This window comes from Gopherus flavomarginatus, chromosome 16, assembly GCF_025201925.1.
Source record: "Gopherus flavomarginatus isolate rGopFla2 chromosome 16, rGopFla2.mat.asm, whole genome shotgun sequence".
In the NCBI taxonomy this organism is placed as follows: domain Eukaryota; kingdom Metazoa; phylum Chordata; order Testudines; family Testudinidae; genus Gopherus; species Gopherus flavomarginatus.
In genome coordinates this window covers 7,644,596-7,663,294 of record NC_066632.1, presented here as the reverse complement: position 1 = coordinate 7,663,294, position 18,699 = coordinate 7,644,596, and the positions used below count along the sequence as shown (strand labels likewise).

The window sequence follows — 18,699 nt, the reverse complement described above, 5'->3', positions numbered from 1 at the left end:
TCCCTGGACCAGTGGCCAGGACCCAGGCAGTGTGAGTGCCGCTGAAAATCAGCTTGTGTGCCGCATTTGGCACGCGTGCCATAGGTTGCCTACCCCTGATCTAAGCTCTCCTCATCTTGGAGCAGTTGCTTTCAGCTGGGCAAACTGGGACATATTGGGCATAGATCAAATATGCTTGCATTGAGCAACAGTGCAAGGGCAGTGGGTGCTAGTTTCCTTCCTTTTGGCTGCCTGAGGGTGCGGCTGAGCTGGGAGTCGCTCTGCCTGGGGTGGCAATTGGACAATCTGCCCCCTGGGTGTGGTGTGGAATTAGTATGTAAACGGCTGCCCACTCTACTCTGGCTCTGCTGGGATGAATCAGAGTCTGTGTGAGCCCTGAGGTGGTTGCTGGCCTTGGGCAAACTGAGCCACCAGGGCCTCTGACCTCTTGGGACAGGCCTGAGTGAGTCCCAGGAGGGATCAAACCGGCAACCCCTTCCCTTTGCCTGCACTGCACCTTCCCCCTGCACCCTCTCACTTTCTCACTGTGTGCTGCTGACCTGCGTCCCCTGTAGCAGTTACAGTATTACAGGGGATGGGAGGGAGTGGGCCTAGGAATTTAGGACAGGAAGTGAAGATGAAGAAATCCCAGTTGAATTGTGGTGGGTATTTCAGGGAGGCAGAATGGAATCACACCAGGGTTCAACTCTGACTTTTGGGCGATGAGGAAAGGTTGAGAAGATCTCTGGAGAGGCAGCTGGAGCAGAAAATCACAAAAAGGGTTAAGGGAAAACTAGGCTTTTGCAGACCTCAGGAGTAAAATAGGTAAGTAGCAGAGGTGCATTAAGTCTCGTTGATGGATAGGGAGATAAAATTAATGATTTTAAAATGACTAAGAGCTGCTGAGCTGCTTTTTCTTTAATGCTGTCGAACAAGAAATAAGGGGATAAAAATGTATGGACCATAAGGAAGTGCATTATCTTTCTGTCTAAGGTCCAAATCTGGTTCCGGTTATTATAGTATCCGAGCGCCTCACAACTGGTAATATATTTATCCTCCAAGCCCTCCCGGTGAGGCAAGGTAGTACTATCATCCCCCTCTGTAGCATGGGAAAATTTGAGGCACAGACTAAGTGACTTGCCCAAGGTTAGTCTGGGGCAGAGCAGGGAATTAAGCCAGGATGTCCCAAGTCTCTGGCTAGTGCTCTAACCATTGCACCAGCCTCCCTCTATGATGCAAAAGATCTGATTAAATAAAACTTGAGGGGTAGGTGAATGCTAGAGAGAGAAATCGCCCGGCTTGGGTGAAACACTCGGTTCTTGGAGGGAGTTTGTTTGAAAGGCAGGGGAAGAATGCCAGCCTGGCACCGATCTTCCTGAGGCACAGAGCAGCGATCACACTCTGGCAAACCCGCATCACATGAGATTGCTGCTGCCGTCTCTCTGACAGCAATGGCCCGACGGTCGGTTAGGACAAACACAAACACACTGTCTGGAGGGGAGGGGAAAGGATTTTTTTATGTCACACGCTGCCCCTGCTCTGAACTGCAGCCCGTGAGGTTTGTGTGGCTTCCAAGGGGTGTCTCCTTGCCCCCTCGTATCGCTCTGATTTTCCTCTGCTTTAAATCTGTCGCCCTCCCTGCCCTGTGCAGGGGCACATCCCCTGCCCTGGGCCCTCCAGCCCCCATGGGGCCAAGCCCTTACCCCACCCCCCATTGGCTCCCCTGGCCTGCCCACGCCCGTCTATGGAGTCCCAGAGGGCTCAGATCCTGGGTGGCCCCCACCCTCGCCCCCCAGCTACGGCTCCCTGGTGGGGTCAATCTGCCCCACGCTTGGCAGAGTGCGGGGAGCCTGGCTGAGAGCGAGTGCCTCCCTCGCCCCCTGCAGTGGCAGGCGCTGGGCCCGGGTGGATTGGCCCTGCCGAGGAGCCGTAGGCCGAGCGCAGAGGAGGCCACAGGCTGAGGCAGCACGATGGAGGCCGGGGGTGAGCCAGGGTGGGGGTGAAGGTCGTGGCGGGAGGGGGAATGGGACACATATGAGGACACAGGGTCTTTCCCCTCTGGGGGTGCTGGTTATTCCCCTGCCCCGGGCCCTGTTCTGCCCCATAGGATATGGGTCACTTCCGTCACTCGTACCCTGTGGTGGCAGGGCAGGGTCTGTTTTTATATGCCTGTGCTGTGCTGTGTTTATAGTGGAGAAGGCTGGTCAGAGGAGGGCACATAGCACTAGCAGCAGGAGGTGGGGAAGTTCAAGATGATCCTTAGATCCTGTGGCAGGCAGTTCCACCGTCTTGGACGGGCCCCCAAAGAATCTCTGTCAGCTCCCTCACAGACGAGCTTCACCTGGGTGGTAGAAAGTGCCATGGGACTGGAGGGGTGGGGCTGTCAGCCACAATCCCCATCCCAGAGCTTTCGGCTCTAGGGCTCCTGGTTCCAGGGCCTTGAAGAGAAAGAACGAGACTCTAAGGTGAGACAGGCCCAAAAAGGGAACAAATTATTGGTGTTGGGCCAAGTAAATTAGAGGCTGGTGGTGCAGAGACGATTGCTCCATCGCTGTCTGGGGCTGCCCCCAGTTCATGTGATTGATTAGCAGAGCCTCATAAGTCTTCCTTAACGTCCAGAAGAAGGCAGAATGGCTGATCTCCCCTCCCAAGGCATTGAGCTGGTGAGGATGCTGCCAGGGAAGAACAGTGGGAGCGAGGGTGTCGCAGGTCAGGACAACTGCACCTGTATTTGCCCCTCATGGGCCAGCCAGGGAAGCTACTTAGGCTTCTAGCTCCTAGTCATCACCTCTCTTGGGCAGAGACCTGCGTCTCTCTCCTCCCTGCCCGGGGGATTTCCAGGCTGCTCAGCTCCCTACCTACACTGTGAGTTCCCCAGCAAGTAAGACCCCCTCAGCCGGCCTGCTTTGCCCTCCGTCCTCAGAGGCTACAAACAGCCCGGTCTCCTGCGGGTATAAGGTACCACACAGCTGTTAGCAAGCACATGGAGTCTTAAGGTAAAAGCATTGCAGGGAAACCCTCTTAAAACCCAGCAAAGAATCAATGCGCCTGCTAATAAGCTTTCCAAAGATCATCCCGCTTCCAGCCAGGTAACTCACAGGCAGTGGGTTTCTCCTTGGGGAGCAGCTTCCAGTAGCTGAGGTTTTGCATAACCAGAGGTGTTACATTTGCGCACCCCTTCCCCTAGAGATTTCCTGGGAAACTTACTTAACTTTAAAAGGCCCCATAGTTTCAGATGGTCCCTCAAAGCCCATAACCCTTCCCTGGGTTTCTGTTGTAGACGTCACATACAGTCCCACAATAAAACATAACTGCCTGCCTTTGAAATGCAATGAACTCCTAAGCTACTTAAACTTAGTTCTGTAAGGTCTGGTCAGGATAGTGCAGGAAATTGTCTTATCTGTCCTGTGTCCATGCAAGGGCTGTGAGGACAAGAGGGTGAAGGGGGTGTGAGCGGGGGTAAGTAGCCAGCAAATAGCTGAACCCCAGAACCATTTCAGGGCTGCCCTCTCCTATCCTGTGGGATCAGGGGAACCCCTGTAATCTTGGTCTCTTTCCCTCCAGCAGTGAATCAGTCCCATCTGTAGGATATTGTCCTGCTTCGCTGGTGCATTTCGGGCCCTCACCTGGCCTATTTCTCAGCCCTTTCCTTCAGGCAGGGACAGGACTGGAGCGTGGTGGTGCCAGGTTTCCACAGAAGTGCTGCTATTTAATGATTCAAGTGAGGGGCTGGGAGCTAGGGCTCCTGAGAAGGGACTGGGTTGTAGTGGTGAGAGTGGGGCAGCAGGAAGTTAACTCCTGCATTGTACATCCGTGACCCCAAGAACCGCAGCACCCAGATCTGGATCTAGGCTTTTAGCTTGTCCCCTCCCTGGCATCTGAGCACCAGTGATCCCCAGGGGAGGCAATTAACTTTATATACCACTGGTGTGGGGGAGATTTGCCTGTGATGGTGGGGGAGGGGTGAGCTCTGGGTTCAAAGCCACCCCCTGCTGCTGCTCTGTGCTTGGCCTCACTGCTGCAGCCATTCAAATCCCGTGGGCATCTCTTGCACTATTAAGAGCTGCGGGACTTGTCCCTATCAGGAGCAGTGACAGGCAGCGAAGATGCAAGGGGCTTTCTGTACCAAATATCCCTCCAGATGCTGCAGATTGCTCCAATCCCCATCCCTCCTCCCATGGTTCTGGGATCTGGCAGCAAGGAGCAGGAGCCCGGCTGGCAAAGGAAGGATCACCTGGTTGGGTGCCAGAGAGCAGGGCACTTGCTGTTCCCAGGCTGATGCTGTGGAGGCTGCAGCTGGTCGTTTTGTGGGCAACTGGGGTTTGTGACTTTCACAGCTGCTTTCTCTGTGTGTGTGTGTGTGTGTGTGTGTGTGTGTGTGTGTGTGTGTGTGTGTGTGTGTGTGTGTGTGTGTGTGTGTGTGTGTGTGTGGCACCCCCTTGTGGGCTGGGCGTGTGTTGATGCATGCTGTCTGCATGGTTGAGAGGCGGCTACACCCAGGCGTCTGCTCTTTGAGCTAAGGGGGAAACTCCTCCTCCTTCACCCATTTTTCTGGCAGCAGTAGTAGATCCTGTATCCTCCCATTAGGGCAACATGATCCACACCTCTTAATGTCATTTGACTGGAGGGTTGTATGAGTGTCTCCTTGTGAGGTGCCGGTTGTGTGTTGCGGGATGTGGAACAGGCACCCCTGAGTGGCATGTTCAGCGGGGGAGGGGTGTTGAGGCACAAGTGCCCCCCCTTTGGTAGGCACTGGGGCCTGCATTAGCCCTCCCTGACGGGGCTGTTCGGTGTGTCCAGGGGCAGGCCTGGGGGTGCGGCAGGAGCGCCCCAGCATGGACCTCTCTCTAGCTAATCTGCAGCTGAGCTGCCCTTTGTGGCCAATCAGGCACCGCCATCCCACTGATACGCTTAAAATGCCCACCCCATTTTTTGACTGCGTGCCTCTTTGCTGAGCGGGGGGCTGAAAGTGGAGCTCTGTCCACAGGCTGGGTGTCCCACTCCTGCTGACTCCTTACGCTGCTCCCTTCCTGTTTCCCTTACAGTAAAGGAGTTCCTAGCCAAAGGCAAAGAAGACTTCCTAAAGAAATGGGAGAACCCCTTCCAGGTACTGTGTCCCCATCTCAGATCTTCCCCCCACGCCCACCCCAGAATCAAGGCCTCTTGAGCCCCAGGCTGATTATTCTGCAATCACCCCCTGGATCTCTTTCCCCATCACTGAGCCCCCTTGCCAAACAGCCTCCAGTGAGGGTCTGGGGTTATTTTTGTTCCTGGGGAGCAGGACTGAGTGCTCTTCTCCCACCCCCACCCCAATCCCCCAATCTGCCCTCTGGTAACTGGAGGGCCAAGAACAATGGAGGTTCAACTCCTCTCTTCTGGGGGAGGGGGACACTAAGCATGTGGGACTCCTCCTGATCCAGCCTGTCTCCTCCTCCCCCATCCTCCTGCCAAGGCTCCAGCGTGGTCGTCCAGCCCAGCCCCAGATTGGCTCCCAGGGGGTTGTGCTAACAGGGACCGTGTTCAAAGGGCATCCATTTGCTGCCCTGTGCTTGGGTGCAGTGCCTCAGTTTGGAGGTCAGCCCTGGGTCTGTCCCCACTGGAAATCCCCCCTGGGATGGTTCTGGGTAATTCCTGAGGCAGAGTTGCTGGTCCCTCAGCAGCACTGTCACTTTGCTAGTCTTCCCACACACTCTGTGTCATTAACGCCATGGCACAGATGGGGAAACTGAGGCCCAGAAGGGAAAGGTACTTGGTTAAGGATATAGGAAGTTGGTGGCGGAACTAGGAAGCGATCTTTTGACTCCTAGTCTCCTGCCCTCTGACCACTACACTTAGTGCCCTCTCCTCACAGACCAAGGGCTAGAACCCAGCAGACCTGACATCCAGCCCCTCCCCTGCCTCTAACCTACCAGCCCCCACTGAATGGAGCTGGGCGGATCACCTGTCTGGAACTGGATTTTGGTTCTGCCCAAGGAGCAGGGAATCCCTTGTCTGTGGGTATGTCTACACTATGGGATTATTTCGATTTTACATAAACTGGTTTTGTAAAACAGATTGTATAAAGTCGAGTGCACGCGGCCACACTAAGCACATTAATTCGGCGGTGTGCGTCCATGTACCAAGGCTAGCGTCGATTTCCGAAGCGTTGCACTGTGGGTAGCTATCCCATAGCTATCCCATAGTTCCTGCAGTCTCTCCCGCCCCTTGGAATTCTGGGTTGAAATCCCAGGGCCTGATGGGGAAAAAAACATTTTTGCGGGTGGTTCTGGGTACAGCCTCACCCCTCCCTCCGTGAAAGCAGCAGACAACTGTTTCACGCCTTTTTTCCTGGGTGAACTGTGCAAACGCCATAGCACAGCAAGCATGGACCCTGCTCAGATCAAGACCGCAATCGTGGACGTTGTAAACACCTTGTGCATTCTCGTGCAGTCTGTGCTGAACCAGGACCTGCAAAGCCAGGCGAGGAGGAGGCGGCTACGGCAGAGCAGTGATGAGAGTAATGAGGACATGGACACAGAATTCTCTCAAACCGCGGGCCCCTGCGCTTTGGAGATCCTGCTGGTAATGGGGCAGGTTCTAGCCATTGAACGCCGATTTTGGTCCCGGGAAACAAGCACAGACTGGTGGGACCGCATAGTTTTGCAGGTTTGGGACGATTCGCAGTGGCTGCGAAACTTTCGCATGCATAAGGGCACTTTTATGGAACTTTGTGACTTGCTTTCCCCTGCCCTGAAACGCCATAATACCAAGATGAGAGAGGCCCTCACAGTTGAGAAGCAAGTGGCAATAGCCCTCTGGAAGCTTGCAACGCCAGACAGCTACTGGTCAGTCGGGAATCAATTTGGAGTGAGAAAATCTACTGTGGGGGCTGCTGTGATGCAAGTAGCCAAAGCAATCATTAAGTTGCTGCTACGAAAGGTTGTGACTCTGGGAAATGTGCAGGTCATAGTTGATGGCTTTGTTGCAATGGGATTCCCTAACTGTGGTGGGGCGATAGATGGAACCCATATTCCTATCTTGGCACTGGAGCACCAGGGCACCCAGTACGTAAATCGCAAGGGGTACTTTTCCATGGTGCTGCAAGCACTGGTGGATCACAAGGGACGTTTCACCAACATCCACTTGGGATGGCCAGGAAGGGTTCATGATGCTCACGTCTTCAGAAGCACTACTCTGTTTAAATGGCTGCAGCAAGGGAATTACTTCCCAGACCAGAAAATAACAGTTGGGGATGTTGAAATGCCTGTAGTTATCCTGGGTGACCCAGCCTACCCCTTGATGCCATGGCTCATGAAGCCATATGCAGGCAGCCTGGACAGTAGTCAGGAGCTGTTCAACTACAGGCTGAGCAAGTGCAGAATGGTGGTAGAATGTGCATTTGGCCGTTAAAAGGCGCGCTGGCACACATTACTGACTCGCTCAGACCTCAGCCAAACCAATGTCCCCTTTGTTATTGCTGCTTGCTGTGTGCTCCACAATCTCTGTGAGAGTAAGGGGGAGACCTTTATGGCGGGGTGGGAGGCTGAGGCAAATCACCTGGCCGCTGATTACACGCAGCCAGACACCAGGGCGATTAGAAGAGCACCCCACAAAGTGGTGCGCATCAGAGAAGCTTTGAAAACGAGTTTCATCACGGGCCAGGGTACGGTGTGACTGTTGTGTTTGTTTCCCCTTGATGAACCCCCCCCTGCCCCGATTGACTCATTCCCTGTAAGCAACCCATCCTCCCCCTTCGATTACAGCTTGCTTAAGGAAATAAAGTCACTATCGTTTAAAAATCATGTATTCTTTATTAAAAAGTCATTATAAAAAGAGGGAGGGAACTGACAAGGTAGCCCGGGTGTGATTTGGGAGGAGGACAGGAGGGAAGGAAAAGGCCACTAAAAAAATTTCAAAGTAATGACAGCCTTTTGGTTGGGCTGTCCACGGGGGTGGAGTGGGCGGGTGCACGAAGCTTTCCTCCACGCGTTCTTACACGTCTGGGTGAGGAAGATATGGAACATGGTGAGGGGTGAAGGTGGTTACACAGGGGCTGCAGCGGCACTCTGTGACCCTGCTGCTGTTCCTGAAGCTCCACCAGATGTCAGAGGACGTCAGTTTGATCACGCAGCAGCCCCAGCGTTGCATCCTGCCACCGCTGATCTTCCTGCTGCCACCTCTCATCTCGAGCGTCCCTCCTCTCCTCATGTTTGTCCCTCCTATCCTCACGTTGGTCCCTCCTGTCCTCACGTTCACTGGCATTTTCCTGTAATTTGCTACCACGTCCTTCCACTCATTCAGATGAGCTCTTTCATTGCGGGTCACTTCCACGATTTCCGAGAACATTTCATCTCGCGTCTTTTTTTTCCGCCGCCTTATCTGAGATAGCCTTCGGGATGTAGGGAGGCTTGAAAAATGTGCAGCTGCATGAGGGAGGGAAAAAAAGGAGAGAAGTATTTAAAAAGATACATTTTACAGGACAATGCTTATACTCTTTCACGGTGAACAACACTATTCACCTTACATAGCACATGTGATTTCACTACAAGGTCGCATTTTGCATCTTTATATTGAGCGCCTGCAGCTCTGGTGTTGGAGATCTCACAGACGCAGGTCGGGGCAGCAGAATTCAGCTTGCATGCGGCCATGGTAAGCCATTGTCTTTTGGCTTCTGCAGCCTTCATATACACATGCCCTCCTTTCCCAAATACCAAGCAAATCCCGTTCAGTGCTTCTTTCCTGTTAACGTGCAGCAGCAGAAACCACCCCCCTTCCAATTCTCTGGGATGATCGCTTTACCCCTCCCCCTCCACAGCGTGGCTGGTATCATGGAAGATCACTGCTAATCACCCCCCTTCCGCCCCCCCACCGCGTGGCTGGTAGCAGGGAAGATCCCTGCTAGCCAAACGCGAAAAAGCTCAGCGCCATTTCCCCCCCTCCCCTTCCCCCGCTTGGCTACCTGCAAGGAAGGATTCCTTTTAAGCAACAGGCAAACAGCCCAGTAGAAATGGCCATCTCTGTCCCCTTAATTAAATTCCTGAATTTCAACCAGGTTACCATGAAAGATATCACTCTCCTGAGGATAACACAGCGAGATAAAGAAAGGATGTTGCTTGAATGCCAGCAATCACTGGGACCATACGCAGCTAGGCTTTGTCATGCAATGATACCAGACTACTTGCTACATGCATGGCGTGGTCAAGTGTCCTACCATGGTGGACGGAATAAGGCTGCCTTGCCCAGAAACCTTCTGCAAAGGCTTTTGGAGTACCTCCAGGAGAGCTTCACGGAGATGTCCCTGGAGGATTTCCGCTCCATCCCCAGACATGTTAACAAACTTTTCCAATAACTGTACTGGCCGCGAATGCATCCCAAGTCCTCAGGGCAAATCAATCATTAAAAAACGCTTGCTTTTAAACCATGTTTTATATTTACAAAGATACACTCACCAGAGGTCGATTCTATGGCTTCATTGTCTGGGCTAGTGGCTTGGGAGGGCTGGGAGTGTATTTCTGTCAGGGTGAGAAAAAGCTCCTGGCTGTTGGGGAGAACGGAATGCTGTGTGCTCTCTGCAAGCTCGTCCTCCTCTTCCTCCTCCTCATTTTCCCCCTGAGCAGAATCTTCAGCAAGGCTGATATTACCACCCCCACCTCGGAATCCACGGACAGGGGTGGGGTAGTGGTGGCAGACCCCCCTAGAATTGCATGCAGCTCAGCGTAGAAGCGGCATGTTTTCGGCCCTGCCTCGGACCTTCCGTTTGCTTCTTTGGTTTTCTGGTAGGCTTGTCTGAGCTCCTTAACTTTCACTCTGCCCTGCACTGAGTCCCTGGTGTGGCCTTTCTCCATCATGGCTTAGAAATTTTTTCAAATGTTGTTTCATTTCGTCTTTTGGAACGGAGTTCTGTTAGCACAGAATCCTCTCCCCATATAGCGATCAGATCCAGTACCGCCCGTGCAGTCCATGCTGGAGCTCTTTTTCGATTCTCAGGAGACTGATTGTTACCTGTGCTGATGAGCTCTGCGTGGTCACCTGTGCTGGTGAGCTCTCCACGCTGGGCAAACAGGAAATGAAATTCAAAAGTTCGCGGGGCTTTTCCTGTCTACCTGGCCAGTGCATCCGAGTTCAGATTGCTGTCCAGAGCGGTCACAGTGGTGCACTGTGGGATACCGCCCAGAGGCCAATACCGTCGATTTGCAGCCACACTAACCCTAATCCGATATGGTAATACCGATTTCAGCGCTACTCCTCTCGTCAGGGAGGAGTACAGAAACTGGTTTAAAGAGCCCTTTATATCGATATAAAGGGCCTCGTTGTGTGGACAGGTGCTGCGTTAAATTGGTTTAACACTGCTAAAATCGGTATAAATGCCTAGTGTAGACCAGGCCTGTGTCTCATTCTAAAGGTAGTGGTTTCCTCTGGTGCCCTCTGGTGATGAAATGTGAAATACTTCTTCCTATCAATTATCAGGGGTAGCCGTGTTAGTCTGTATCCACAAAAACAAAATGGCGTCCGGTGGCACCTTAAAGACTAACAGATTTATTTGGGCATAAGCTTTTGTGGGTAATAAAAACCTCACTTCTTCAGATACATGGAGTGAAAGTTACAGATGCAGGCATTAAATAATGACACATGAAGAGAAGGAAGTACCTCCCAAGTTGAGAACCAGTGTTGACAGGGCCAATTCTTCATATCAATGTTCTCAAGAACAACCCCAGTGTGGTGCTAGGGGGTGCTGTGCTGCAGGGAGTGGGGGGGCTCAGTAGGGGGCACTCTCCCCTCAGAGTCAGTGCTGACCCTGGAGGGGCTGCCTTTCTGGTGAGCTATAAAAACCGAAGCTCTGACTCCCCCATGGTCATTAAAGACCCCTTCAGTCATGCAGTGCAAATCCTACTGTCCCAGGCAGGTTCCTTCCTGATGCCCCCAGGACCAGTCTGCCCTTCCATCAGATTTGTTTTCCCCCTTCCAGAACACGGCCAGTTTGGATCAGTTTGAGCGAATCAAGACCCTGGGCACGGGCTCATTTGGGAGGATATTGCTGGTGAAACACAGGAGACCGGGAATTATTATGCCATGAAGGTCCTGGAGAAACAGAAGGTGAGATGCCGGGGGCTGCCATGGAGATCTGGCCTGGGGCCGTTGAATCCCCAGTGCGGGGGGAGGGATTTGGAGCTGAATCCTGCGTGGGGATGCAGGAGAGGGGAGTGTGCAGGAGGCACAGGGGGTGCTGCGCAGCAGAGGAAGATCTGATGTTGCTATTTCCTTTTCTCTCCTAGGTAGTGAAGCTCAAACAAATTGAGCAAACCCTCAACGAGAAATGGATCTTCCAGGCCATCAACTTTCCATTACTCATCAAACTAGAGTATTCTTTCAAGGTAGGTGTCCTTCGCTTGTCAGACCGGCCCTGGGCTGTCTCCCTCCCGACTCCCACAATTCTCTTGATTCGTTTCCTATTTAAAACCAAAGCTGTGCTGAAGGGTGGAAGGGCACAGTCTGCGTCTCTTCTATCCTGAGAACAAACATTCCTGGCCTGAGGTCTGGGATCAGGTTTGGAGCTAAGAAAAATCAGTTTGGATCATTCCCCTTTGTCACAGTGTCCACACAGGTTTCTGCCTTCTCACCCTGTGCCCTGTGCTGAGGCTGGTCCTCACACCTTCTTCTGGTGTTTCACCCTTGTGCTTTATTTTACAGTGCCACTGTGCAGTCCCCTTTATCCCCCAACAGTTATCCCCTTTCCAGGGCCTGTTGGCCCTTGAGGCACCCTTCCTGTGGTGAGGAGCCAGCACTAGCCTCCTGTCCCCTCCCAGGTTAGCCTCCTGACTGAGTTTGGTTCAGGGCTTTTATATCCCTCCCAGCCTTCAGCCCAGCTGTCGCTGCTTAGCTCAGTCTATTGCAGTGAGCCAGCCCTCGTTAGGGCGCGCAGGTGGGCTCCCTGCTGGCTGCTTGGCACCTCTGCCCCTGGCCTCTCTACCCAAAGGCAGGGCTTAGCCAGCATTTTAGCAGGGCAGTCAAGGGGTTTTACCCCTGCCCTGCCACACACTTTTTCAGTCTCTTCTGTTCTGCTTTTGACTCCAGGTTTTGAACAGTTGCACTTCCCCCGGTCAGTTTTGCTTTCATTCCTAGTCAGTTTCAGTTTTCAGCTCCCTTGCACTGACCCTAGGGCAGGGATAGGCAACCTATGGCATGGGTGCCGAAGACGGCACTTGAGCTGATTTTCAATGGCACTCACACTGCCCAGGTCCTGGCCACCAGTCCGGGGGACTCTGCTTTTTAATTTAATTTTAAATGAAGCTTCTTAAAAATTTTAAAAACCTTATTTACTTTACATACAGCAATAGTTTAGTTATATATTATAGACTTATCAAAAGAGACCTTCTGAAAACGTTAAAATGTATTACTAGCACGCGAAACCTTAAATTAGAATGAATAAATGAAGACTCGGCACAGCACTTCTGAAAGGTTGCTGACCCCTGCCCTAGGGCATGAGGCCTCGCTTGCAGGGGAGTCTCAGAGGAAGTCCTAACTTCACAAACAATTGGCTTTGTGGAGACTTTGAAACCACCACGTGGGATCATTTTCTCCTGATGGGAGTTTCTGGGAAAGCTAAAATTCAGGCCCCAGGAATGGGGCTTGGACCCTCTTCTCTGAACCTGGATTTTGGGGCCTGTGAGCTACACCCTGTGTGAAGGGGGGAGAGCAAAGATAGTTGTACCTTTGAGCTCCACAGCAACCCCTGTGGCTGGCCTGATTAAAGAGGGGCTGGCTCTGAAGGGAGACCTGTCTCCTCTTCTGTCAGCCTGAGGTTAGTGGATTGTAGTGATGAAGAGTTGTCAGCTCAGAGGAGGCTGCAGGATAAATCTCAGCCCCTGCGGGAGCCTGGAGGCTAGAGTGATGGGCGTGTTAGTAGCAAGCAGTGCTGGCAGTCATTTTCTTGGGGCCCCCACTCTCAGAGGGAATAATGCAATGCTGTTCTCTAGACTGGAGAGACTCTCTGCCAGCGTAAAACAGGAGGGTTTATTGAGCATCTGAACACAGCCTAGGAAACTCTCAGGGCCCTGAGGCCTGGGCTCCCTCTGCACAGCACATCCAGGTGGGCTCTCCCTGCTCTCTCTCTCCAGCCCAGAGTCCCCCTGCTTCCCAGCTGGGCATCTGATATCACCTCCCCCAAGCCTTGCCTCTGTCATTTGTCTTCTTTCCACGTAAATAAGGTCACCTGGGCCGCCTCTCCTCTCTTTTGCCTCTGCCTGGAACCACCTGTTCAGGTCACTGGGGTCCTCTCTTCACAACCCATTGTCTTCCCACTGGCCAGAACCAGCTGTGACTCCCGAACTGGGCCTCCTGGTCACCAGGTTACCAGTCGCTGGGGTATCCATTCTCTAGACCATTGGCCAGGGTCCCAAATTCCGTCCCCGGGCCTCTGTAACAACAAACTCCCTCTCCCCTCACCTCGTTAAACCAGTAACCCCGAGGGAAACTGTGTCTCACCCCCTCTGCATGCAAACCATTGAAAAAACCAAGAAAACCCCCCACTTCATCACAGTTACCAGAGCAGAATACAGACGCTACTCACACAATGCCCATCACTCTCAATAAGACAGACGAACTTTCCCTGCTGGCCAGTCAGGATCCGGTCGTCCTGGGACACTATGCAGAAGCTGGAGTCATTGGCAGGGTGCTGAGGTCTGGCAGTGCTGACGCTGGGCTGTGTCCTGTTGCTGGTTCCCCAGAACTTCCTTTTGAACCCCAGTTTATGTAGTGAAACTTGAGTCCAGCTTAGCTCTACCTGAGCCAATCATTGTACAGACGTGTTACAAAATAATTCCCTGACCAATTGGAGCAGAGTGTGAAACAGTCGTACACCCCGTCATACACCATGACCTGTGTTGATGTGCACCTGGCAGAATTAGTTATGTAACGGAAACAATCAAAGACCCAGACAGATAAACAATCGAGAAGTGGGGACCAGCAAAAGAAAACAATCAAGAAGTAGAGATTTCACACCCACACTGCTGCTAAGTGATTCCTTAGAGCATCCTAAGATCTGTTTCTTTGCCAGGTGATGCTGGGCACTATTAGGGCAGGAGCCTTCTTACCAGCCCGGTATTACCCTGTTCTGATATCATTTAGATGGAATGTGAGGATGTGACTTTCTGCTTCTTGGCTCCTGCTCTCCTAATCTGGCTGCAGAAAAAGGCCTCCGACCGTACAGCATGGGGAGCTCAGCCCTTGCTCTGCCTGGACCCTCTCTCCAGGGCTAGCTGGAAATTGACCCTGGGCTCGAGGGCAGGGCCAGTGGTCTCCGCTGGCATGTGCGTGGGTGCTTAGTGCTCATGTTCTCACCACTGAGCCGGGTAGGGTCTCCCTAGCGGAATGGCTTTGTTGGACTCAGCATGGTTAGTTTGGAGGCTGCTCTTTGACTTTGCAGCCACGAGGGAGGATGAAGCCAGCCTGGTCAATTTCACACTCTGCTTTTGAGACGTTTCACTTCCTGCTTCTGCTCCTTTAGGGTGTCCGACCTGGCAGCAGGTTGGGTTTCCCCTTTGATCATAGATGTCGCAGCTGGGAAATCCCTCTTGGGCCTGCCTGTCCCTGCCCCTAGACCAGAGATGTGGGGAGGAGTTGGATTTTCTAGGGCTCTAGCACTAAATACTCCAAGCAAATAAAGCTCGTGCCCTTTCATTAGTGAGTATATTCCCTTCTAGGATAACTCCAATCTGTACATGGTGATGGAATACATCCCGGGCGGGGAAATGTTCTCCCACCTACGGCGGATCGGGAGGTTCAGGTGAGCGTTGCCACAGGAGCCAATGTTGGGGCCAGTGTCCCTAATGGTTAGAGCTGGGTGATGGTTAGACTCCTGGGATGTATCCCTGGCTCAGGCAGGACAGTTGGATCTAACCCTTAGAGCAGAGGGACTGGGAGTCGGGACTCCTGTGTCATATTCCTGCCTCTGCCATTCACTCCTTGTGGGAAGGGGGAGAATCACTCTGTGCCACAGTTTCCACCACTGTAAATTTGTGATTTAGTTCAGTAGAGAACTAGACCTTTTATGCACTAGCAGCATCTGCAGTGACGCTGGCTTTGATCCTCATGCTGCAGGGCGTGACCTGATCCCCAGCTGGGCTGGTCAGGAAGGGATTCCCCATGGGGAGGGCTGCTGAGCTCTTCTGCCAGCACTAGCCACAGTCAGTGGCCAGGGATGCCAGGGCTAGATGGGGCCAGGCTGGATGGAGCTGGGGGTCCATGGGTGTGTGTGTTGGGGCTAGGGGGGAGATGCTGGTCTGAGAGGGGCTTGCCCTGGGTTGCCAGGCTGGATGGAGTCAGGGATCTAGCAATGACGGGTGGGATGTGCGTTCTAGGACTACTGGTCTGGCTAGCCAGATGGGGCCAGTAGCGTAGCTAGGAGGGGAGCCGGGGGAGTGGCAACTCCCCACTGAGCACAAGTGGCGCCTTGTCAATTTCCTAGTGCCTTCGTACTCACCCGGGGAGCATTAAAAAATGCTGCGGCGCTTTTATTTTACTCCCCCGAGGGTGCTCCCGGTCTTCGGCGGCGGGACCTTCACTCGCTCCGGATCTTCGGTGACGGGACACCTGGAGCGAGTGAAGGGTCTGCTGCCGAGGAGCTGGAGCTCCTCCAGGTGAGTAACAGCGCCGCAGCGGGTGGCGCCTTTTTATTTATTGCTCCCCCTGTTCCCTCCACCTGGCTACACCACTGGATGGCGCCACCAGGCCTAAAAGAGTTGGGGCATCTTGCCTGGGGTTGCCAGGGTAGATGGAGTCAGGGATCTATAAGGAAGGTGAAGGTGGGGGCCGCAGGGGGCCGAGGGTGCTGGGCTGGCTGAGAGAGGGCAGAGCTGGCCCGGGATGCCCACGTTCTCCTCCCACCTCATTGCAGTGAACTCATGCCCAGTTCTACGCTGCTCAGATCGTCCTGACCTTTGAGTATCTGCACTCGCTGGATGTCATCTACCGAGACCTGAAGCCAGAGAATCTCCTGCTAGACCAGCAGGGCTACATAGAGGTGAGGCTGCCGCCCCTCCCCCACACTCCTTCCCTTCCCCATCCCAGCGCTGGCTCCTGGCTCCCTGCAGTGATCTCCTCCCTGCCCAAGTCTCTCTCTGCTGCCATCCCCTTCCCAAAGCCAAGACACCCCCCAGAAATGTAACATGGCCAGAATACATCAATCATCTGCTCCCACCCTTCCCCTCCTGCTGTCACAGCCTCCAGGCTGATCCAACTTCTCCCCTCTCTGTGTTTTGGCTCCAGGTGACGGATTTTGGTTTTGCCAAGCGGGTGAAAGGCCAAACCTGGACTCTGTTTGGGACCTCGGAATACCTGGCCCCCGAAATCATCCTCAGCAAGGTGAGCTGGGAAGGGCCTGTCTGCTGCCTTATCTGTAGCTGATCTCTGGCCACCAGGTGGTTCCCCCAACCCCCCAAATGTTTGGTGCGTAACCTTGGGGCCTGCTTTCCACGGGCAGGGTTATAACAAGGCTGTGGACTGGTGGGCCCTTGGCGTCCTCATCTATGAGATGGCGGCTGGTTACCCTCTGTCCTTCGCTGACCAGCCCATTCAGAACTACGAGAAGATTGTTTCTGACAAGGTATTTGGGCTGGGGGAGGGGACACTTGTGCAATTTTTATTTTGGGGGGTGGGGGAGGTTCCCCAGCTAAAGGGGGGTGCCAAGTCTCAGCGACTGATCAGAGTGATGCTCACATGCTGCGCCCCTGACATGCTCATGCCCTCCCATTCTCCCCCAATCCCCAATACGTGGGCATCCTCCCTGTCATGTACTCCATTCCCCCTGCACCCCAACATATAGACCCTCCCTTGCCACGTACCCCTGTTCTCCAATGTATGAACATCGCCCCCATTGTGTCCCCTACACATGGACCCTCCCTCACCATGTAACCCTATTTCCCATCTCATGCAGACTCCTGGAACAGTTTTCTTAGATACTGTTGTGAGTTGCAAAACCCTCCACAGTCCTGCTATGTTGCAAGACTAAACATTCCTTAAACACATCAGTCATCTCCAGGCACTGGTAGAGCACTCATCGCCATAGTAACCAAGAGCCCATAATATTCCTCTGCCCACCCCAACGCCTTTTCACCAAGGCTTTCCAAGCTCTCGTGTTGGACACGGTCAGCTTTAAACCTAGTGGGGAACTCAACAGGCCTGGGTTCTGTTCCCAGTTCTCCTACCAGCGTGCTTGGGCAAGTCATGTCTCCCTGTGCCTCAGTTTCCCATTATGTAAAATGAGGATAGTGATGCGGCAGCCCTGCTTTGAGATCTGTGGAGGAAAAATGCTCAATAAGAGCTGGGGGGGCAGCTGCTAATTAACCATTTCAGCTCCTGTGTCAGTCCTCAGTAGCGCCCCCACTTCTCATCCACTCATTGTCCTGGAGTGTTTTTAAAGGACTTGTTATTTATTATTAGGTGTATTACGATAGTGCCAGAAGCCCCAGTTGTGGATCAGGACCCCATTGTGCTAGGTGATGTACATAGTAGATGTATTATGGTAGTGCCTAGGCGCTCCAGGCGTAGCCTAGGACCCCCTGTGCTAGGGGCTGTACATTACTAGATGTATTACAATAGTGCCTCAGCAACCAGGCATAGCCCAGGATGCCTCTGTGCTAGGGCCTATACAGTATTAGGTGTATCTATGAATCTACCCACGAGGGCAGGGCAGGTAAATGCCAGACCTCTGTCTCTCCTTCACACCCCAGGTCCGGTTCCCGTCTCACTTCAGCTCGGACCTGAAGGACCTGCTCCGGAACCTGCTGCAAGTGGACCTCACCAAATGCTTTGGCAACCTCAAGGACGGGGTCAACGACATTAAGAACCATAAATGATTTGCTACCACCAACTGGATCGCCGTCTACCAGAGGAAGGTAGGAGGGCAGCGGCGGGCAGAGGAGAGCCTGGGTAACTTCCACATGCGTGTAGCCTCCGTCAGCAGGAATTGAACCTGGGATCATCAGTGCCCAGGCCTCTAGGAGCGCATTGATTACTGGGACTCTGTAGCAGGGTGTTGTGGCTGGGTCCAACCACTATGGGGAGATAGGCTCACCCAGCAAGTAGGGAGCCCCCAGTCACCTGCTTGTAACATGGTGGCAAAAGCATGGTCCTGTCTCCACCCCCTGAGGATAACAGCCTACTGATGATGCAAGTGGGGGATCCAAGGGGCTCATGACCCCCTGCCCTTCCCTGATTGCAAAGTGAGAGGACGGAATTCTGGGTAGATACAAGGGGGCTTGAGGAGGTGCTGATTCTGCATCCCTCATCTGGTTGCTAAGGGGCCCGATCTTGTATTGCTTAAGAGTGCTGGGGGTCCCCAACCTCCCCCTCTCCTCCCTTTGCAGGTGGAAGCTCCCTTTGTACCAAAGTGCAAAGGCCCTGGCGACACGAGTAACTTTGATGACTATGAGGAGGAGGAGAACCGGGTCTCAACCACTGAGAAGTGCGCCAAGGAGTTTGCTGAGTTCTAGGACCAGTGGCCCCCGCAAAAAGGGCACACACGGGGGTGGGGGAGGGGGGTTGGATTTTGGTTTCATAGATAAATTATATCTATATAGCCCTGTGGCTAGGCCTCCCCCCAAAATCCCCCTTTTCCACAAAGAAGCCTGAGAGTCCCATCTAGAGGGTGAGGATATCATGCGCCCCGCCCTGGGAAACACGTCTGTGTCCTCCGACAACACTTGTTTCACTGGAAAAAAACAAAACAACCCCCACCTCCGCCCC

General features: G+C 53.3%; 1 pseudogene; it reads left to right on the top strand.

Moving 5' to 3' along the window:
- The first annotated feature begins 1,949 nt into the window (after positions 1-1,949).
- Positions 1,950-18,446, top strand: LOC127035398 (cAMP-dependent protein kinase catalytic subunit alpha-like; annotated as a pseudogene).
- The last annotated feature ends 253 nt before the right edge of the window (positions 18,447-18,699 follow it).